The sequence below is a fragment of the Bactrocera oleae genome, chromosome 2 (assembly GCF_042242935.1).
Source record: "Bactrocera oleae isolate idBacOlea1 chromosome 2, idBacOlea1, whole genome shotgun sequence".
Taxonomy (NCBI): Eukaryota; Metazoa; Arthropoda; class Insecta; order Diptera; family Tephritidae; genus Bactrocera; species Bactrocera oleae.
Window position 1 is genome coordinate 93,875,478 of NC_091536.1, and position 23,811 is coordinate 93,899,288.

A 23,811-nucleotide genomic window follows, 5' to 3' on the forward strand; every position below is an offset into this window, starting at 1 on the left:
GTATGCCTCATATTCATTAAAAACAAAAACAAAAAAAATAAAATTATTTTCGAAATAAAGAAATGAGAATTTGATTAAAGTGAACTCAGACACAATCACTGACAAATAAAAAGCCATAATTACTCAATCTTAAACAAATATTATTCATTTTTCCATTAAAAAATTATAAAAGAATTTCACCGTAATTTAACATGAATCCAGATGGAAAAAGAGCTGTAGTAAATATTGTCATTTTATGGTGGTTCACTTAAAAATCAAAAGTGGCAAACATTTGATTGAAAAATTATATTTATGAGCTTTAATCACAAAACATTTTTAAGGAAAATTTTATTAATTTAAAATAATGTCAAAAATTTCTAGGAGTTTTTAATTTGTTTTCCAGCAGGGTACTTTACTTTACGTGATTGTAATTTATTTGCAAGCATTACTTGCACGTCTAAATAAAATGTGTTTTCGGTTTATTTTTTTTTTTTGTTGTTAGTGGTGTGTGGGTGTGTATTCAATGCATTTGGGTAAATATTAATTATAGCTAAAACCGCAGCTACAGCTACTAAAAATAAACACGCACACACAGCCAACCGAAATTCTCAAAAGCACACAAACACCAAAGCATACGTTAGATGTCACACACACACACACGCACAGCTACATAAGTAAAGATAACGACTCGGCAAGTCTTACTTGCATCTATATATGTAAAAGTGTATTTGTGTGTCTGTGTGTTCGTGTAACAATAATGCCATTTGAATCAATAACAAGTAAACCAAATACCTCATACAAATACACACCAACAAACGCATATGTAAATGCTACGAATTCAATGTTTCCAATTCGAATGTAAGCATTCGTGGCTGAAATGATTTCGTTGGAAAGTGAAATTGAACGAAATTCGTACAGTTCAGTAGGAGTGTGTGTTGAAGTAAGATGAAATCAACAAGAAATTACATTATGCCGATACAAACAGCAACTATGTTGATTTATATGTATGCGTGTGTGGAAATATACCTACACAAGCACACACCTGTCTATTCTCATCAATTGTGTTTGTTACTTACTCTGTAAATATGTAAAGGCACAAATGAGTAATTTTTCAGAAGCGCTTTGCATACACCCACACACATACACCCATACAAGCATACCTACAGCTTTTGTTGGATACGTGTGCTTGAAAATAAAGTTTGTGTGAGTATTGGCAGTTAAAATGTTGAAATGAGATGAATCTTGTCAAAAGAGTGAAGGTGAATATGCGCTAACACATACATACAAATGCACACACACACATGTATGTTTAGAGTGCATAAACATAAAGAAAATTAGAAATTGAGTTTCAATAAAAAACACTCGCGCTCAATAAGCTATTTTTATAAAAAAAAATTAAAACTCACAGACATGCTGGTGTTTATTACACATATTATATGTATGTGAGTGTTGGTGTGCTCGCTAGTAAATGAAATGAATGAAACCCTTTGATTTCAGTTTCTATTCAAACTCAATTTCCTGCTGCATTTCAATCAAGATATTTTTACTGGGACTAAGCACACACACACACAGTCATGCATTTGATATCAATGAGAGCATAAACTTACTGAAGCCATATAAAAGGAATTGCGGCGCTACCCACTGAGCATTTGTACAGTTATATGGGCCCTCCCCGATACATAAAAACGAGTACTTATTGACATTATTTTCATTTTTATGGCGTTAAACAAACAATTTTAAAATTTTAAGGCTATTTTTAAACAAATTGAAATGAAATTAAATATATTATTTAGCTTAATAATATTCACACACACGCTTGAGGGACGAAATTAATTAGAGCTATTAATTTTCTTCAGATGTAACGTTGTATGTCGATACAAAATCTGACAGTAGAATTATAGCAAAACTTTACCTCTTCTAGCATTGAGGTGAAAATAATAGAGCTTTCACTAGCAAACAAAATCTACATTAAACAACGAAAGTTTGCTAGAATTTTACCTAAATTACTACTACAAACTTCACAATATTTTCAGACTAAGAGTGTACTAAGAAATGCTTTCAATTACAAAGACTATTGTTAGCAGTGAACAATGTCATTTGGCATTTGCAGCTTTCACATGAAAGCACAGAGCTTTTATTTGCATAAAAGGCTTAAAGCTTTCATGTTAAATGTTCATTTTTATTTTCAATTGATGGCACTGTCACTACAATTATTTACCATTTTCAGGTTTCACACGAAAATACAAGGCTTTCATTTATCCAAAATCTGCAATTAGAGCTTTTATTTAAATTATTATTGGCAGAAATACAATAAAAGCATACGTTGAGTATGAGAGGACTTGAAACTTCTTTCCTTACTAGAGTCCAAAACTTTCTTCGATATAGTGAAAAGTCAACTAATAAGCGATGGAAACCTTAATTAAAGTAATACACAATTATTTCCATAGATATACTATAAAATTTCATTGCGACCTTCTTTCATTGCTATTGGAATAATTTTCCTCACTACCGCTGACAGAAGCTTGTTTATGGCATAAATTCTACGGCTATTACCCTTTTTTGGACATAATGTCAATATGAAATATTTTTCAATGTCTCGTTGGTTGAACACTATCCCAAAACAATTTTAATATTCACAATAATTTTACAAATAGCTAAGGATCCTCCTATAGATTAAGAACAGCCGCTGGACAACCGGTATTCAAAGGATCAAGTCAGTGAAACTAACGTGTGAAGTTGTATGTAAATAGTATGACACGGTTGTCTGTCTGGCGGTTATTATAATGAAAAAAAAAATTGAGCAACAAGTTTTTTTTTAATTTTTTGTTTGAATTAACGACTATGAAATCGCATTGGATGTGTTTTCTTAGGGAACCTTCTTTATCACGAGCTCAAGTATTTGAGTGGCATAAAGCATTCAGTAAAGATGGTCAAATCATCGAAAACGTGTATCATGCGAGTCGGCCATTCTGCTTTGTCAATGACGATAACATCGAAAAACTTAAAGAAACTGTGCTTTAAAATCGTCATGTTGGCACTTGAGAGATAACAAAGGATTTCAACATCTCTTATGAATCGACTAAAGACATTTTGGTAAACGTTTTGGGTATAAAGTGTGTCAGTACTAAACTCGTACCAAAAAATGTGAATGTTTTGCAAAAACGGCGTCAAGTAGCAGTCGCAACAGATTGTATTGACTCAGGAACATAAATTAAAGAAGATAATAATGATTATAAATATATGTGAAAATGTGTTTGTGTTTTTTTTTTCGTGGTGAGTCCGGGTCAAATTTGATCAGATGGGTTGTCAGAATATTTCTAGCATTTATTGAGTCGATATTTTGTAATATTGAACAATACACAAATGTATTTAATATTGTATTAAATGCCAGATAAAAAATTTTATATTGATATATAAATACAGATGTCAATACTAAAGGACACCCATGGCGTATGAGCGACAAGAAACTATTATGCAAAATGATTTTACATAAATGAAAGTTTCAGAGGGAATAACAATACACCTGAAGTTTACTAAAAATATATGTAGTATATCTATGTTTCTTATGTGCATAGGCTTTGTTCCGAGCTATAAAGCGGTGTAAATTGTGGCATGTTGCAATGTTGCAAACTCAGCATGCGGTCTTCTAAGCGTGCGTGTGAGTGTTTTCCGATATAACTGCTAATAAACAGTTAGTTTGCAATCATTGAAATGATTACTCAAATACATATGTATAACCAGCAATATGCAAACACACATATATACATTAAATTTATATGTATAAGCCAATATAATTGTACTAATAGTGGCATGGGCATAATGTAACAAAAAGCGACCATAACAAGCTCATTATATGAGTAGAAAACTAACAACAACCAAAATAAAAAAACAACAATTGCAACATACGACTTTATATGAAAAGATGACAACAAAAGCGGCATGCCACACAACATGCACAAATACATGTGTATACAAAACAAAAAAAAAATAAAAACAATAACAACAATAATTGCATAACAGCGTCAATGAATGCGCCAAGTCAAAAATCAAAAACAATAATCTACATAACCACATTCACTCCGGTCAACGTATTGCGGCGGCTGTACGCGATTCAATTGCAAACATGACCGCGTGGGCGACCAACGAGTTTTTTTATTGTTTTTTTTGCTGTTTTGCATGCAACACTCATACACATATGGACCTGAATATACATCATACATATAGGTGGCAACTCTATGCATTCGTAATGAATTATTTTTGCACTGGATGTGTGGGGAGGTGATAAAAACAACAACCTTTACTCTCTTTTTGTCCCAAAAAAAATTTTAAATACAAAAATAAAAGCAACATTGCTTGCATTTTATCCCCCACTTTTTTCTTCAATGCGACAAATCTGTTTTTTAGCGGTTTTCCTGTTTTTATTCATGCACTTTTTTGTTGTTTTTGTGTACTTTTTTCAGCGCACAACTTCACTGCATTATAACTGTTGTGTAACAATCATTGTTCAGTTCACGAGCGTGCAATGTTTGTGTCACAACCGTTATTGCGGCTCGTCAATGCAATTTGGTGTTCAGTGCGAATTTATTTGTTTTAAAATTTTTTTTTGTGTCCATACAATTCGGAAAACTCACGCTGTGTCAATTTTAATAAAGAGAATAAATAACAACAAAATGGAGGAAAATTGGAGTGGCTTTTGCTGTTGCATGAATTTCCGCACAATTCGCCGATTTCCCCAAAATAACTGGCAACAGTGACGTTTTTGTTGCGGCGAGAAAAAATGTAAATTTTTAGGTTAGAAACAAATTCCAGTAAATAATTTTGTAATGTTTTAGGTTTCACACTTTGTCTGCTGACTCAATTTGCCGCTTGGGAGACTAACAGTGCATGCACAAATAGAAGAAAGTGAAAAAAAAATTTAGGAGATGGAATCTATAAAAGTAATCGGAAATAATTTTTAGATCGTTCAAATGCTAATCAATAAAATGTTAAATAAAAATTACGCAAAAATAATCGAAAAACGGGAAGTCGATTTAGCGTTTACACATTCGAAACCATTGGGCGAAAATGGATCATTTAAATAAATAAATAACTTAAAATATTATCAACCATAAAATCTAATAAAATAAATCGATAAAATTTATCGTTAATAACTTATTGATCGTTTAATAATCGATTTATATAATAGTAATCGAAAAATTATTACATACAAAAAATAATATACAATTGTTTAATAATCGATTCATTGTTTAATAATCGATAACACATTCGATAATATTAGGCGAAAAGTAATAATTTAGATAAACAAATAACTTAAAATATTTGGACCATAAATTCTATTAAAATAAATCGATAAAGTTTATCGGTAATAAAATGTTGCTCATTGAATAATCGATTAATCTTATAATAATCGGAAAAATGTTACATACAAAAAATTAACGACAATTTTTTAATAGTCGATTCAGTCTTTAATAATCGAAAAACACATTCGATAATATTAATAGATATATAATCGTTTAAACTAACAAAATATTAGTTTAGCCTTTAAATAATTAATGAACAACTGGATTTCCGGAGTTTTACCCTTGCTTGCAAGCACAAAAGTATACGAGTAGAAATAGTGGGAACCGTCTCCATAACTGAATAAATTATTTGGAATAGAAGCGAAATATTGTTTTCTCCTGTTAAACTGGTAAACATAGGTCTATTTTATGAGCTTATACTCATACCTTTCCTATCTGAAATTCTTGATAGCCTGGTAAACTTTGACAGCGGCGTAAAGAGAGGTGTTGAAACCATAAGGCTCGTCCTGAGTTTTACAAGGGTAGAATGCCACTTATTTGGCTATGGAGCGTGCAATATTACTTCATTTCAAGAACTTTTTAAAAGAAAGAACGTCAAATACTCATCTGAGCGCAGTCGGAAATAAAACACAGGTTCTTTGAAAGCTTGGTTAGCTTAAAACGAAGATACAAAAAAAATAAAAAAAATTTTGACATTTCTAGGATAGATTATGTCATGTACATACATGCTATTTCATCGCAATATGAAGCTATCCTAATATATCAATGCGAGGATACTTAAACAAAAAAAAAAAAACGATCGCGAAACATATTCTGAATTGGTCTGCAAGGGGTCATAAATCTACTTTTTTTAGAAAGAGTCTCCTAAAAATCTCCTAAACACATACCATAAATACGAATATGAGAGTTTTGATATAAACGTTGTTTTTTAATTAAAGATTAAGATCAAAGCAAAACTTATATACATATACATGTATATACATAGATTTATTTATATATATATAAATAGTTAACCGAAATTTCCATTGTATTAAAGATTTCATATGCGAAGTTTTCTTTAGAGTATAATATATCAGCAATCAAATATGCATATTATTAACGAAAAGCGCACGCACGCAGCCGCACGAAACGCAAAAAAAACAATAGCAATAATGGGTGGAAAAAGTATTTTCATTCGGCCATCAAGTCAAGTGGTGGATAATGAAAAAAGCATCGACAGCAACACGGCAAAATCGCAGAATGAAAGAAAGATTTTCTGAGGTGGAAATAACCGACACTTGTGCCATCTTCTGATGGGCATAAAAATGGCAACGAGCATATACACACACACGTAAACATGCGAATCAGCCTTAACTCATATCTTCCGTTATCAGATTGTGGGTAATAAACCAAAGCGTTTATTTCGGTACACAGACACACGCACATACACTCATACATATACTTATGCATTTATTTATTGCGCTACCATATAACAGCGCATATGTGCCAGTTTATGTATGTGTGTGCGTGCGGTGAGCAGTCAGTTTCATTGCGTTGCGATAACTGCGCAGCAAACTTTGCATTTTTACGATAAAAGTTTCAAAAACTGAAAACAAGATTGCATATGGACGCGTAAAATTATATGAGTCAACGCGTGCGCACGCATACATACATAAATATATATATATATATATACATATATGAGTATGTATGAGTATGCCAACCCTTACGGGATAAGTGTTTGCATTTTTGCACATTTTCGTACACACATGCATGTATGTATGTGCGGCCGTGAATGTGTACGTAAATAGGTCAACAGCTGCATGTAAATGTGGCCAATAAGCATGAGAACAATAAAAACCAATGCATTGGCAACTGAAAAGCCACAACAAAATGGCAACAGCCTGCCAATACATAGCGGAAGTGAGCTAACAAAAGGCAATGCCAGTACTGAGGACACTACAGGGAGGTGCACAAGTGTAGAGGAGTGGGCAAAATTACAGAAAAATGATAATAATAAAGGGAAGAGCAAAGAAAAGTAATAATAATGCGAAACGCTTTTCGTTGAAAATACCCCAAAGGTAGGAAATAATAAAAAAGGCATTAATTTTTAAAGTTGCTTAAAGTTACTTTGAGTTCAAGAAAGCCTCCTTTTTTCTTGTTTAACCGATAAAGTTAAATGTCCATATTTTATAATCCTTTCAGACTCCTGCCTAAACCATAAGCTTATATGCATAATCAACTAATCTAAAACACCTTTAAAGGGCACACTTAGTATGACAGCCTAAAAAAGGCGATTTTCGGGAACTGAAAACAAAAAACTATCTTAGCAACTATTTTAAATTTTTATATATGGTTTTGGATGTAGGTGAATTTATACATATTTATTGTAAGAATCAACAGCAAAAGTTTTGCAGAAAAAATTAAATATTTTTAGAGTTGGTCGAGATCATCGACGGCACTAACAAAACAGGTTTCTACTGCTGCAATGATTCCGGTCTTCTACGTGATTGAAACCTCAAAAAAAATCGCTACTAGAAGATATTGCCCGTACAACGACCTACGGTATAAAAGCAGGCGCAAGCTCAAAAATATTTCCATTAGATATGGGCTAGGAGAAGTAGTGACCCGATTCAATCCATTTTTGACATACAGATATAATATTATCAGGAAAAGATCAGAAAACGATTATCTACGAATTCCAATTATATATCTTATACAATAAACAATAATTTCGGTACAAAGTCAACCATGGACACTGTGGTTCACATTTTCGGTATAAGGGGGCTTGAACAGTTTCCATATGACCATATGACTGTAGCAACAAGTTGCAAAAGTACAAAAATTGATCAAATGCCGGCGCTTTTAAAAAATATAATATGTTGAGTTTTACCCGAAATTTTATGGTTTTTTGGCCTCCCGAAATTCAATTTTCGCTCAGATCACAAAAAAATATCAGATGATCTGAACCGCTACATTTTAGAAGGCTGTACATCTATATCTGTAATTTGAAATATCGATTTATAATTTTAATAATATTTTTTTATAAAGTAAGATATAAGCTATCGAAATCTGAAAAAACGATTTTTTTTCACACTTAGTATAGGTGTGGCCCTGAAGGCTTCACAACTAAGAAAGCTAAAAAAAAATCCCATAAAAAGTCTGCTATGTCAAAATCTTTTGTACATTCAGACATCACCTTGCATTGCCACATTTCGGTGAAATCCTAATAAATCGTGAAAGTGTTAAGTATTGACATTTATAGCAGAAATGCTTTATACAGAATTAAAGTTTAAAGAGGCAAGAGCGGTAACTAGTTACTCGTTATAAATTGGTGAATTCTAAGCAGCTGCAGGACGGAACTCTTGTTCTTGGCGTAAACCCGATGATTTCTTTCTTCCTTTCACCGTCTACCGTTCCTTTTATGAGTAAGAAGTGAGCAAACTTAATTTAATCAAACGCTAAAATCAATTCGGATTTTTAAAACTTCTACAGAAGTAAGAATGCAGTGATTTAAAGTGAGGTTCAGGTTTCCCCAAAAATTTTAAGAAAATCGGTTCAAAGACAGAGAAAAGCTCGCATATGACCCAACTCTTATCTCAACGCGGTAGAATTTTATGTTTCAAGTCTGTTCTAGAAATCATTTATCAGCACAGATTTGAAGTGTAAATTTGTGAAAAGCCGTAGCATTTCAGTCAAATGCCGAATAACACACATAACAATGTATACATATAAATAGATATAGAATAATCTGAATATCAAACGCGGTTTGTTGCCACCATTTTATGGCCAATTAAATGCATACATGTGTATAGATGTGAAAAGAAATAAAAATGTGTGTCATCTGCATATAATACAATATTTTGTTGAAGTGCCTTGCCACTTGTGGCAGAAACGGGTGTTGGCAGGCAGCGTGCAATAAAACAAATCCCGTTAATGCAAATTTTTATGGATTTTCCGTGATATATATTTGCATAAATATATTTGGAAATCAATATTATGAGCTATGCCTGCGTTCATTCATCAAATATTGTGATCCGTTGCCCGCAAATCGTAAAGATTGCCACACGATGTAGCATACTATCGGGCGCAGCAGCCGCTTTGACTGCAAGGCATTCATATACACGCGCAGGTGGAGTGTTTATCATGCATGCGAGTATTTGTGTATAAAAGTTACAACATATATTTCGCACAACATGCTACTTGGCACGCAATATTTGCACACTTTGCTTTTGGTCGTAAACAAGTTTTCTCGCACTCTCTTTTTTTTGCAATAACAAGTGAACATCTATACTGCGAAGTTTTGAAGTGCACACACATATTGATGTGCGTATGTGTGTGCGTGGGAATCGCTCTTTATTGAAAAATTTTACATCACACACAGCAATTTTAATAGTGTGGTAAACATATGTTGGCGCTTACTTTTGTTGTGGGAGTGTGTGTATGTGAGCACGTGTGTGAGCGCTGTTTTTGGATTGTGTACTACAAGCATCGTGATTGTTATTGACACCCCAGGCGTGCTGAGAAACATGCACTGCTCTTTACACAGAACAACATATTTCGCCGATATTTGCAATATTATTTTTCGGATATTTATTGCTTGCTAAAAACACAGCAGCGCTGTTTACTTGCACATTGCAGTAAATAAATAATATAAGTATAAGTAAAAACTTTTATAAATTAAATATTGTGTAGTTTGGATCACTTTGCCTGCGCTTCTGGACTTTTGGTACCAATTTTCTTCAAAAAATTAGATCATAATATGAAACTAGTAACCGTTCACGCCTTCAGAGCTAAGAACTATATTTAAATAACAGCAAATAATTCATTTATTAAATTATTCAATAAATCACATTTTCGAAATTAGAAGGAAATTTAATGATAATGGTATTTTTGTATATAAATTGGACAAACACTTGAGAAATCAATAATGAAATAATTTATTCAAAACAATATAAAGTATTTGTCTTCTCTGAAGTATGCCTAAATGTAGACAACATTATTTATACTGCCAATTCAGGAGCATGACTTCGCTAAATATTGCCTAAATGTAAAATAGTATTTTTTTTATTATTTTGTGCACTAGGCCTATTAAAGCTGCCATATTTAGCGAAAACACAAGGAATTATCGAGAAGAATCCTTTCGATTGCATTAGATAAAATATTAAAATTCTAACGTATCTCTTAATAAGTTTAATCAGTGGAAAAATGCTATGTATCAACCATTCAACGATTTTGTAAACAAGAGAGCGTCGCAGAAACTATTATGGGTTGCTGTGGTACGAAATCCCTTAAAAAAGTGTATGCTCTACTGTAAAATAAATAAGTTTTTTAAGTACTTCTCGGTGCCAAACAGTAGCTATTCACAGAAATATTCTGTATTGAGTGAAACGATACCTGTGGAAAATAAGTTTAAAACGAAACAGCCTATTGCCTAAAAATTTTATGTTTTCAGAAATAAAGCAAAGTAAGGCAGAGATCAGAATAAAAAACAAGAAACCTTCGCACCTACTATTGAAACCAACCTCAGCGATGCCTCTACACCACGCTTTAAATCCCCATCCTTCACTTCTTAAAGCCATATACCCTGGAATATATACAGGAATAAATCGCAAAGCACGCATGTTTGCACACATGTTTGCCGCTGAATAGAAATGTTATAACAGACCAATGCGAAGGCAAAAGAATTTCCGCCATTTATCGCCGCTGAAAGTCATGTGTGCAACACTGGCAACTCGGCGCAAGGCACACATGCAACTCACAGCACAATGTGCGTAAAAGCAAAAGAAGAATGAGCAGAGGAAACGGCTAAAGAACCTTGCTTGCAACGGTCAGTCGTACAACAATTCATTCCATTCATTCTGTACATTGGCAGATTCGTTTTTGCCATTTACATACACGCTTTGGCGAATGTTTTGCGAGTATTGTTGCTTTAGCGCTGTGATTGTGGCGCATACGATTTAGGAGTTACACGCCAGTAACTGGCCAGCTTGTAAGGCGAAGTAATAGTAACGTTAGCGTACGTCAGTGGTCAGTACATTGTTCACGCCACATTCTTGGCTTTAGTTTTTGCTCTGCCAAATAGCTTAACGCCGTTGTGAACGCAGCGCATATTTGCGGTTTCGCAGAACAAACACCAAAACCCGAACACTGTAGTTATTTCAAGTTGCTGAAGCTTTGACTTTCGAGTGTGCAAAGCCTTTGTCAGAAGTACTGGTGAGGTAGTAGTACATCACTTACAACATTAAAAGATTTCAAAGTGGGAAGTAAAAAGAATTTTTACCTGATTTTCTAAAATAAATCTTAAATCTTTGGGGTTGTGATTGGAGAAGCTTTATCTTGTTTCTGGTTTAGCAATACGAAATTTTATAATATATTTATTAATTACATGAAAAATATTAATTAAGGTAATTTCAATTACGTAATTTCATCAACTTATTAGGTATGTGACTTCGCTAAAATATGCCTAAATATAGGCAACAAAGTTCATTGTTTGGTTGTGAACCAAAATAACTGCAAATTATTTTAAGAGTACATCTAGTGTCACAAATAGCCTTTTTCATATTTCGATAGTTTATATATTTAAAAGAAGCATCTTAAAATATTACATTTATATCCCATATAGTTTTTGAATTACAGCCTTCTAAAGTATAGCCACTCAGTTCAGTTAGCTCCATCAGTTTATCTTTGACCAGATTTTTATCAAAACTATTTTTTTAAAATTGCATAAGAAATTTCTCGGAGGCAAATGATTTGATCACTATCATACGCCATTTCTGCATATTCTATGTATAGTTCTTCATGCAATGACCTACCAGTTTTTTATTTGATCAAAATACGAATTTTGCCAGGTCAAAATCGCCCAAAATTTTGGATAATTTGGTTATTTTAGATTTTTATTATCAATTTATGATTTCAATTTTCCAACATAGATCATTATATGTACTATAACGTTTAGTAGAGACTTTTTTTTGCTTTCATTCACGGAAAAGGACGCAATCACTGCAGCAATAGACAACCTTTTTAGCCCCGCCGGATATCGCATGTAACTTGAAAAGTAATTAATTTTTTTCGCATAATTTTCTGCTGTATTCCTAAAATACGTATAAATACATCCTTAAGATTTCAATGCATTTTATGCCTTTTTTTATGCTACCAAACTAGGTGTTCCAGCTAACGTTGAAACTAATTAGGAGCTCTGAAGCAGTGTGGCTTAAAAGCAGAAACTTGGCATAGACAATTTTCCAAAGGTCCGATTTTAAAATCATATTATTCTGTCTAAGGGCGGTATTGAACGGCTTAAATGTTCCTTTTCATTTCTCAGGATTATGTCGAGGTTATAGTCATTTTAGATGCTTTTTAAGTGAAGTACTCCTCCGAGTACAAAGTATGTATTTACATTCTTCGAGAGATGTTATTGCTTTGAACAGTGGATTAACTTTGTTATTATTTTGAACGAAGTGTTTACCTAACCCCTAGAATTTGGTCTAAACTAACTTTATTTGTTATAATTTCATAGGATTCTTCTTATGTAGTCTCCTTCGAATAGATAAAGGTTACAAGAAAAAATAATATATGATACCAGTAGTAGATTTTTAAAGTTTGACGAATTACTATACTAAATAAAATCTTAAAAAGAGTTCATATATAGTAATTGCATATTAGGTAAATTATATGTACATGCAGGGCATACAAAATATAAATCATCAAAAATTTTGTAAGAACTATACCGTTTGGGCTCTAAATAAGTAGTAGTCATAATATAATCCGGAATTACATATAAAGAAAATAAAAAACATTATGAATTTATACACTAAATTACTCCACCTTCCTTTTATTAAAACCAACAAATATATCATGACAGTTATTTTATTAATTTAGTTGCAACAACAATTGTCCTTAATTTTTGGGGTAATTTGAAATATTTCAAAATGAAATACTGTCTAATTGCGCATAACAAAAACAATAACAAAACCAGTTAAAAGTGCACAAAATGTCCTAATGAAATAATTTTATGTTACAATTTCAATTCAATTCCACGCAACAAAAACAAACAGAATGTTGTAATAAATTTTGATGATGTGCAGTTGTTGTTGTGTAAAAAAGCACAGCAAGCGAAAAACAACAACAATTACACAATATATGTACACATTTACATAGTAAGCACAATAATAATGACACTTAACTGTGAATATAAATGTTAATGTGAATTTGATTTCGCTCTCGAATTGTAATTTCAATTTGAATTAGAATTTAGCGATGCAACGCAAACTAATTGCATACATATTTAACAGTGTGCGTTGAAATGTAAGCACATCTACAGTGGTGTAAAGAATTTAAATAAATAATAATAATAAAATAAACGCGAAATTGAACTGTATGTAATGAAATCTTTTGTGATGCCATGCTTCGTAGTATTAATTTTCAATTGAAAATGATGAAAAACATTTACTACTTGTAATTCAGAGTTAATAAATTTTTTCACTTTTTAAGTATTGAAAGTTCAAAAATCAGTTGTTTTAGGTATGCCCAAAAATTATTATTTTGTCCTATCTGGCTACAATGGAAAATGTTATAAAGAACGCCAATTTTAAGGCGCTCTCACACTGGTAAGAGTTGAGCATCCCATTATTCACTTCACTTCAACTTTACCCACTTTATGGCTGTTTACGACTCAATGTCTCAAAAAATGTAGTTTTCTCCAATACGCCGAAAAAAGTTGATCGTCGAATGTAGAAATACTTTGACTTTTCAAGAACTTTTTATAGAAGTGGATGAGAAAGATATCAGCGGTACCCAAGTTCCTAAAAATAAGTTACATCCAGAAGTAAAAGTTCCGTCTGGGGCTCTGTGTTCAAATCGGAAAATCCCCATTCCTTAGAAAACACAATTTGTGTTGAGTATGTAATTATGAATACTTCGGAAAGGTTTGAGCTAATGGGAAATTCCTCGGCGAAGAATTTTTAATTATTAAACACCCGGCTGGTTCAATATTTATCCTGCACGCTGCACAGATCAGTGACTCACGGAATGAGTTTAAAAAGCTTGAATCTTTTTGCACTCAAAATGTATCTATGCTTCTGAGACATGCATTAGTAAATGACTTATTTCCTTTTCGACTTTTCTTAGATATAAATATTAATACAACAATAAACTAGAAATTTGGCCAACCTTAAATAACTATTCTCGATTGTTTGCCAGTTGCCAGTTTAGAAATTGTTGAACTCCAAGAATTTATGTAACCCGCGGTGACTGCGTCAGGGTCAAGGGTCTATATAAATTTTATTTTAGTCAGCTGCACTTTTCTATAACTATGCAAATATTTTTCACAATACTGTAACTACCTATGTCTGTCTGCATGTACGCTAATATTTTCATATTTATGCCGCGCAACGGAAATTCGTCATTCGAAATGCCACTCAAGCGCTGTGAATGTTGCACACTCATCTGTCGTGCAACGGTTCAATGTGGCTGATCTTGCATAACACAAACTAGCAACTCTCCCCCACTACCGCAATGTGGCATATTTGAATATTTGTATAATTGCATTCATATTGCCACACGGCCAAAATTTCCACTCAACATCCATAAATATTTCAATGTGGCATTCGAGCGTTAAATTATAATATATTTATGTATGTGTGTTGGTGTTGTGCGCGTATTTAATTGCATAGCCTCACATACAAACACACATATATGAATAGGTAAATACGTATATACCTGTGTGCGAATTACTAACCTACATACATATTTCATTTGTGGGCCACTGAGCAATTAATGACCCTAAAAGCCACGGTGCAGTGCAAATGTAACGCTCCGGTTCGCGTTATGCGTTCACCCAATTTTTGGCTTCTAAATTTTATTATGTGCCTAAAATGTTGCCGCACCGAATTATGTTGCAACATATCTAGTTGTAGTTTTTAATTAACATTTATATACAAATTATGAATTATGCACAAAACTACAACAACAACCAAAACAAAAACTACAACAACAACGATAACAGTAACAACAACAACAACACACTGTCATAACCATGGCAGCAGAGGCGGCAGGAGGCGCTAGGGTGGACCCCGACCTCTTGCAACCCGAAATTGATGACTCTACTAAAAGCAAATATTAATAAAAGCACAGAGCTTTTAACATATTAATTATGAGATCAAATAATTTGTAAATAAATAGTTTGTCGAATATATTGAGCACAGCAGCAACAACAACATCACTACCACCTCACTGTACTTATGACACAAATTACAAGCATTTCTATTAAGTGAGAACACGTGCAAAAAAAATGGCGAAATATTCGCTTAATTTAACAAATGCGCGCGATAAAATGTAATTTAAATGGAAAAAACATATATTTAATGCACAAAATGCACCGAAATGAGTTATTAACTTATAAAAGCGCATCAACACATATTCCAACGTTTGTGTGTGTGTGTGCCTTTACGTGGGTGTAATGGAATCCGCGTATTTCTGTGTATTAACATTAATTAAGCTCGGCGCATGAATTGCTGGCATTGTTTCTTGAATTTCGGAAATTACCGTAATGCATTTGAAACTTCCTCGAAAATTCATAAAATTTTAAAAATAATGCAATATATTGATAACGCTTACAAAATGAATAACTGCAATAAATATTATTAGAAAATTTTATCAATTAATTTTTAAACGAAATCTACAAAAGTATGATTGATATTTAATAGTAATAAATTCAAAAAAAATTAATTAATATTTAATATAAGCGCTCCTCATACATAACTGCATATACTATTGCAACATATACTATTACCATTTCTTACCAACATGGCTAACTAGTAATAATGTTTAATATTGTTTTTTAATAACCCTATTAGAAAACATCATCTAAAATATATAGCTTTTACCAGTTACTAGTTGGATTACATATTTTGTAAAAACTGAATTTCTCAATACACATTCGACATATATAACTTCGCATAAACTTAAGTATATTTACAATATGCCAAATATGTATACCCTGAACCGGGTAATTTATTTTGCTACGATGATTACAACACCCAAAAGGAAACGTCGGAGACCCTTTAAACTATATATATTAGATTAAGCCATGTGCGGCTGTCTATCTGTCTGGGTGTCCGTCTGTCTGTCTGTATATACGTGCACTAGTCCCTCAGTTTTTGAGATATCGATTTGAAATTTTGCACTTGTCCTTTTCTGTCCAAGAAGCTGCTCATTTATCGAAACCACTCCATTTCGGACTACTAATAAGAACTGCCATACAAACTGATCAGGTTCTTGTATGCAGACAATTATTTGACAAGATATTTTCACGAAACTTGGCTTGGCTTATTGTCCAATGCAACAATATAACATCATCTTCAAATCATACCACTATAGCTTGTAGCTACCACAAAATCGGACCGTTCATTTTATCAATTTATCGCCTTACGTAAGGCTTTTTCAAACCAGAAAAAGAGTTAGCAACTTTATGTAGAGTAGACTAAGCTCAATCACATGAAGTGTCACTGTGTTATTCTATAAAAATTTAATTGGGGCCTACATTAACATTTTTTGTTATGCTTTGGAAATATTTTCATAAACTAGATTTATGTACTTATACCTATTCTGAAATTCTAGAAATAACAAAACCCAACCCAACAAGTTATTGACTGCCACAAATATTTTTTCTAAATTCATGCCTTAAATTCGATCAATCCGTTGAGGATAAATAAATTACTTGGCGTCAAGATGAAATCCACTTTTTAACCGTTATTAAATAGCATTCCTCTCTCGAATTGTACATATAAAATATAAATATCCCTAGACACTCTAAGAAGAAAAAGTAGAGTTACCATCATTTCATTAATTTAAGCACAGCTAAGAAAAAATTAAGGTAACAGTTAGTAATAAAAAAATACATTAAGTTCAAATATAAAGCTCTACTGCGATAAAGAGTGAACATTTGACATTATTTTGTGCAAATCAGCGCACATCAATGTCAGCAATAAATGCCAGAAAACCACATAGAATATGCAAGCATTTGGAACATCCGAAAAAGTGTGGCAAATAAGTTTATCAGATGCGAATGAAAACAAAGAAATAAAAAAAATACTTAAAAAAAAGTATTATTAAAACATAATATTAAAAAAATATTGCCTATGTATTTTATTGCATGAGTTGCATGCCCCATAGACTGCAATTTACTTTGAGTGGCACTTTAAAGAGAAAATTTGATGTGGAAAAAAGTTAAACAAATTTTTTAGAAATATTTTTTGCGCTCGTGTCTCTCAATTACATATGCAGAAAGACAACAACCACAACTGAATTTAAATTTTAAAAAGAAAATCTGCCACAACGGCGAGTTGCCACAAAAAAGGCGCAAGCAAATACAAACAAATGCGAATGCCACGTTGCGTTGCAAGCAAAATGTCATGTTGCACGCTTGTTTCCTTGCACTATTTGTTAATGTCATTGTTGTTCTTGTTGCCAATGCATTCCACCGAGGCATTAGCAGCGAGCAGAATTGCTATCGCATATTGTTATCTCAATTATTGCTGTTCGTAAGCGAAAATATTGCTCGAATACACAAACACATGCATTTAGTACATATGCAGTTATTTACACGTTGCTTCCACTTGTTGTTTGTTGCATGTTTGATTATTTTGCGAAAGGCTCAAGTTGTCAGATATTTTTGTGCTCAAACAGCTATGAATATGCAGAAGGCTAACAGTTTATTCATTTTTAGCGAAAAAACAAAATATTATTTATCAAAGGGCAACAACAACAATGTTGTGCTAAAGTGAGTAGTAAGCTGCAAATCCAATCCAAAAAGTGTAAAAAGGAGTAGTTGCATGTGTCAATGAGTTGTTTGAAGATTTTGAAAAAATACAGGGTGTTACAAATGATGTGCTTTAATTTTGACAGCTTCTGGCAGCCATTTTGTATAGGTGACATCGTTGTAGTTTGATATTTATAATTCAGTGTGTGTTGTCAAATCACTAAGGCATCTTAACAGTTGGGAAAAACATAACTTGAAGTATCAATTACTTGACATATCCTTAAATTTGTATACTACAAAATTTAAACTATTGAGTTTTGTTTTACTTCTTTTATATATTGTCTAAGATGTCCTGAAAGGTATATGATGATGTTTCTTACTTCAATAATAATCAAGTTAGAATGACTAGAGTTCTTGTGAATATTGAGGTCTTAAGAAAAATGGATTAAAAAATTAAATTCATTAGACATCTGAAATAAATATATATGTGAGCTCGTGTTATTTAAAAAAAGTATTTAAGTAGTAGTAACTTTCTTGGAATTCACGTGTTTCTTCGTGTCATCCAAGTAGTGAGTTTCACATATAAACGGTTATACCTATACTATTCTCTGAGAGTCTAGCCGTTGGTTAGCTACGAACTATGGACATGAGTCTACGATGTTATAAACTGATGTGGAAATTGCGATGTTAATAACCTTTTCGCCAGAGTAAATACCAAAAACTGTAAGATCATCTGAGTTTACGTATGGCTTAAGAAACCATCAAGTTAGGTTAAGTTAAATGGCTGATCCTCCAAGGTAGCGGGTTTCTATTTCCGCTACTGCAACTAGATGTCTAAATGTATAAAAACTAAGGTATTTTTCCTTCGATCTGGCGAGAAGGAAGTATTGCGCAGATCTTGTCCCATCTTCATCCAACAAGCAATTAAATTTTTGATTCTAGTTTAAGCATCCAAATAGACTTAAGCTATTTTTTAACGGTTTTGAAGAAATTTTTTGTACACACAAATAGAATGCCCTTTTTGCTAGAAAGTACTATACTGAGCCGTTGTTGCCAACTTTGATATATGAACCTATTCTAAAACCTGTTGCTCTTTTTCATTACCATTATGTCAAACCATTTTCTTACAACTGTTTTATATCAATAAAGAAATATAGTGTTAAACAGCCAATACAAAAATGTGAAACTAATCAAATTATATTTCTTGGTTTCCAGAGAACAACAGCATATTTAGTTTGGAAAAAAACTGAAATCCCAAGGTAAGCATTAAGAAAATAAAAAGCTTCAAAATTAAGTTCAAGTTATTTCTATTTTGATATCAATCATAATTCCTATTTTGGGTGGATAAAAGGTTTACGTCTTTGATAAGAAACCCAACGCCCTTAAATGTAGGCAATGTTTTTATTTAAGTCCTTTTTTTAATAACGTAAATACCAAATTTATATTCTGTGTTACAGCTAGGTTTGCCATATGTGATTAATTCAAGCTTTTTAAAAGAAATGTGTAAAGATACCTTATTTGGACCTTATACCTTATGCGCCTAATTGTCCGTCTGTCTGTATATACGCAAACTAGTCCCTCAGTATTTGAGATATCAATCCGAGATTTAACACACATCCTTCTCTTACCAAGAAGCTGCTTATTTGTCGGAACTGCCATTATCGGACTACTATAGCATATAACTGCCATACAAACTGAACTATCGGAATAAAGTGTTTGCTTGGAAAACTTTTTTATATTACTAGGTATCTTCACGAAATTATATCGAAATCAAGTACTTAAGGAAGTAAGGAACCTTTTTATTTGTGAAGCTATAATACTTCGGTGCAAGCGAAATTAACGTTTTTTCCTGTTTTTTCTTTTATTGAAGAGGCATTTTATATTTAAAAACAATAAAAATATAATATAACCAAAAACACGGATAAACAAATATATTTAAATTTCTTAATCTTCCATATGCATTTTTGATCTACTTTATATAAAGCCTAATCTTTTTCACAATTTCCATCATACACTATACGGTATAAAGTGTCGTAAGCTAGTAACTAATACACAGAAAACACGGAAAATTAGGACAAATGAACTGAAGGAATCAATCGACATATTATTCATGTATGTATATGTGTGAGTGTGCAATCGAAACTTTATTGATATCCAGGCATATATGTGCGCATTTGACAATCTGCCAACGGCGCTACGAAGGTATAACCCCCCACTCAACGTCATCACGCCTGCGCGCTAATTTCGAAATTGTCAATTGCTATTGACACACGCGAGGTACAACAGTCGAACGTCAACGGTAATCCAACAAAGCCCAAAAGCAAGTATAACACAATAATGCTAAAGTGGTTACCTATATACATATGGATGTGTGTAGAAGTGTGTGTGACTGCTATACGCATAAACAACCGTTGGACATCGAGCGCATAGCTGCAGGTCTAACCCAGTTTAGAATTACTGGCAATTTGGCTGGCAAGCACGGCAACAACAACCAGCATTGGAACCCATACAAAGACCAACACACACATATATACAAACATACACATATACATTCACTCAGGCACCCAGGTGCCACCGGAAGCTTATTGGGTTTATAAACAGTACATTTTAAAGTGCGTGTGTGCGTGTGTGTGCATGCGATAGTGTTTCGTGCTCATTAGTCTACTCACTTATGTGTGTGTGTGTGTGCATGTGTATAGGTGCGTTGACAAATAAAATTTGATTGTTGTTTGACAATCAACTGGCAATCATCAAAATACTCGCAGCAACGCCAATCGCCAGCGGTCCTCACATCCACAACAACAACAACAACAACTACAATTACAATAACACACTGCAAACGCATAACTTGCTGGTTTATAGAAGCATTACATGCATAGTGCATGCCACATTTGTGCTTATGTTGGTAAATTGCAAATTGTCGAAAGTAATTTTCATTGATGCAACACAATGCCGACAATGTGGCAATACTGGCAATGGCTAATAAATTTTGTGCATTTACTTCGGTTTATGGAAATTTAAGTGAATGCAATTAATGGCGATTACAATTTCGAAATTACTTTGATACACACACACTTACACACATGTGTATTTCCGGGCATGGCTTAACGGTATCGATGCAAACAGCGAAGTTATGCAAAATTGGATAAACATGCAATATACCGTTATTTAGTTTGCTCGGTACAAGCATCTAAACATCGATAAACAAATATATTTGGAAAATTTAATAAAAATAATTTACACAAAATTCTTTACTTTCGAAAAATTTTCCAAAAATAGAAGATATTTCCTATTTATTATTCCAATTTAACTCCTAAGATAAGAAATTCTTTTTTTTATTTACTATGGGTTTCATAAAAAATAATTAATATTATATATAAGCTCTAAATAAGTTCAATTGAGCTCATATTCTTATTTGAGGAATCTATAAATATTCAAGCAATTTGAAGACGTGTCTGGGCGGCTGTTAAACATAAACTCTTTTTTCCACCTCAAATATTACGAGAAAAACTTATTATATTATTTAATCTAAAACAGTCAAAACTCGTATTCAGCTCACCAAGATATGTTCAGTCAAAGTCTAACAGACCCATCATCCACCCAGAATTGCTATATAGTCTTTCTTGATTCAAATTTTTCATTACCATAATCCCTTTAAATCGGATTCTTATTATTACAATTGTCCGCATAAGTCCGACAAAGTCCTAACTGATCGCTGATTACTGTTCAAAAACTTAGAGGGTGGCGAATCGAATAAACAACTAGCATAATCCAAATAAATTGGCATAATCAAATATATCGTAATCCTTAAAAAAAATTTGAAATTACTGTAATCCCGAATTATAGAAAAACTACTAAGATAGTTGATATTTTGCGATTAGTTTCATTTTTGAGCGTTCTATTACCAAATTGGGTTCCCTTAATTAAAAACTCATTTAAATGGATAGTGCACAAATATATTAATTTTTCTTAGCAGTCTCACCTTTAAACATTCTACAAAGCTCACCTACAGCTCCTTGGCATAGGTTGTTAAACTTCCAAAAAGAAAGTAATTTTTTGTTTGTTTGTATTCGTTACTGAGGTGGGTCAGTGAGTTCAACTAAATTAAAAAATCTAGAGGTTTGAGAAATTTACATACAAATATGTTGATTTATTCGGGACGCATTATTCCATAATTCACTATCTATTGATAGATTCGAAAACTAATTTTTGTATAATATTTACATATTTTCTCTTGTGCCCTCTTTAAATAATTATATTAATTTATTTTTATCTTAAATGTATGCTAATATAATAAAAACAAACAAATCGTTGTCTACATTTAGGATAAAGTTGAAAACTAAAATATAAATCGTCTGTTTTCGCATGCAGGAAATCTTCTATTAACTTTTTTTATTTGAATGAGACTCATTCGAATCGATTCGAGGGGAGTAATATATTACGTTTTAATTTCCTTAACCGTGGGAAATTACTGCAACAATATACCTGACGCTCCGTTAGATATTATATGTAAGATGTATTTTTGTCCTGAGTTTAAACAAGACAGTTTTTAACAGATACGTTATGTGTTCTTGAAGTACTGTGCCCCCTGGAACAGTGCATTATAAAATAAATAGTATTCTTCTCCTACCAATTCGTACTTTTCGTACTGCTTGGTTCTTTTAGATACAAACTCTTTACATAACTGTAAATATGTTTACTATTTAGTACTTGGTCCAGAAATTGATAGAAGTAATATACTTCTGAATAAATGCTTAGTTTCTTAAGCATGGAAGAGACAATCTGATTAAAGCGTAAGAAACTCCTTCTAAAACAGGCAGGTCATATCAAACTAATTACCTTTTCAGATCCAGAATTGTAGAAGTTAACACGTACTCCGAGTCTGAATATATGCAAATATATACGTACTCACCCCAAAAAGCATTACACAACCTAACTGATCCTGCTTAGAATTAAGAAACTATTAACATTTTCATTAAATATCTTTACAAAATCGCTTTGGACAATCATTAATATTATAAACTCATTTTAGTTTTAGCTTCCTACGTCTCACGCATAGAAATACCTGATTGATCGTTTCTTGGTCCTACTACTATTTTCCTTTCAACAACAGCTATCTCAGTAGAAATAAAAACTACAACTATAACACAAAATACTACTTGAACCTGAACACTGCGTGCTTTTAAAGAGGTTATTCATACTACTTTCGTAAAAAGATTATATGATAATATTACACCCGGAGTTCCGGTGAAACAATGGCCTAACCACTTGCAACATAAATTATTTTATTGTTTTATTATATTTTAAGTTCTGCCGTCAGCTAAAAGAAAATATTGTTTTCCGAACAAAGCGAAGGGGATAAAGACAATCGGTAAAGAATACCGCTGATGAGGTAACAAACAACAGCAACAACACCATTTCAAAATAATAATCACCGCTGTAAAACAGCTCAAATACAAACTGTCGCGGTAGGGACAATAACAACAATTGTTGCAACTCCCAAGTAATACAATGGAAAATTCACTTCCACCAATGCTTAACAACTTAAAACAAAACATTTGTGATACCGAGTGATAGCAATTGTTGGTGAGGGAGGGGAGTGAAAACTAGAAAAGCTGCAGCAAAACAGTTGAATGCATATTTTATTGGCCTGTTCAGGTGCCTAGCGGGGGCGAGTCACTTTTTCTCTCTCTCTCTCTAGCTGGCGCTCTTATGCTCACTCTCTTTTTAGTCTCACTTTGAATACACAAATCTAGCAACAAATTAGAAGAACCCCTTGTTAAAATGCTAAGA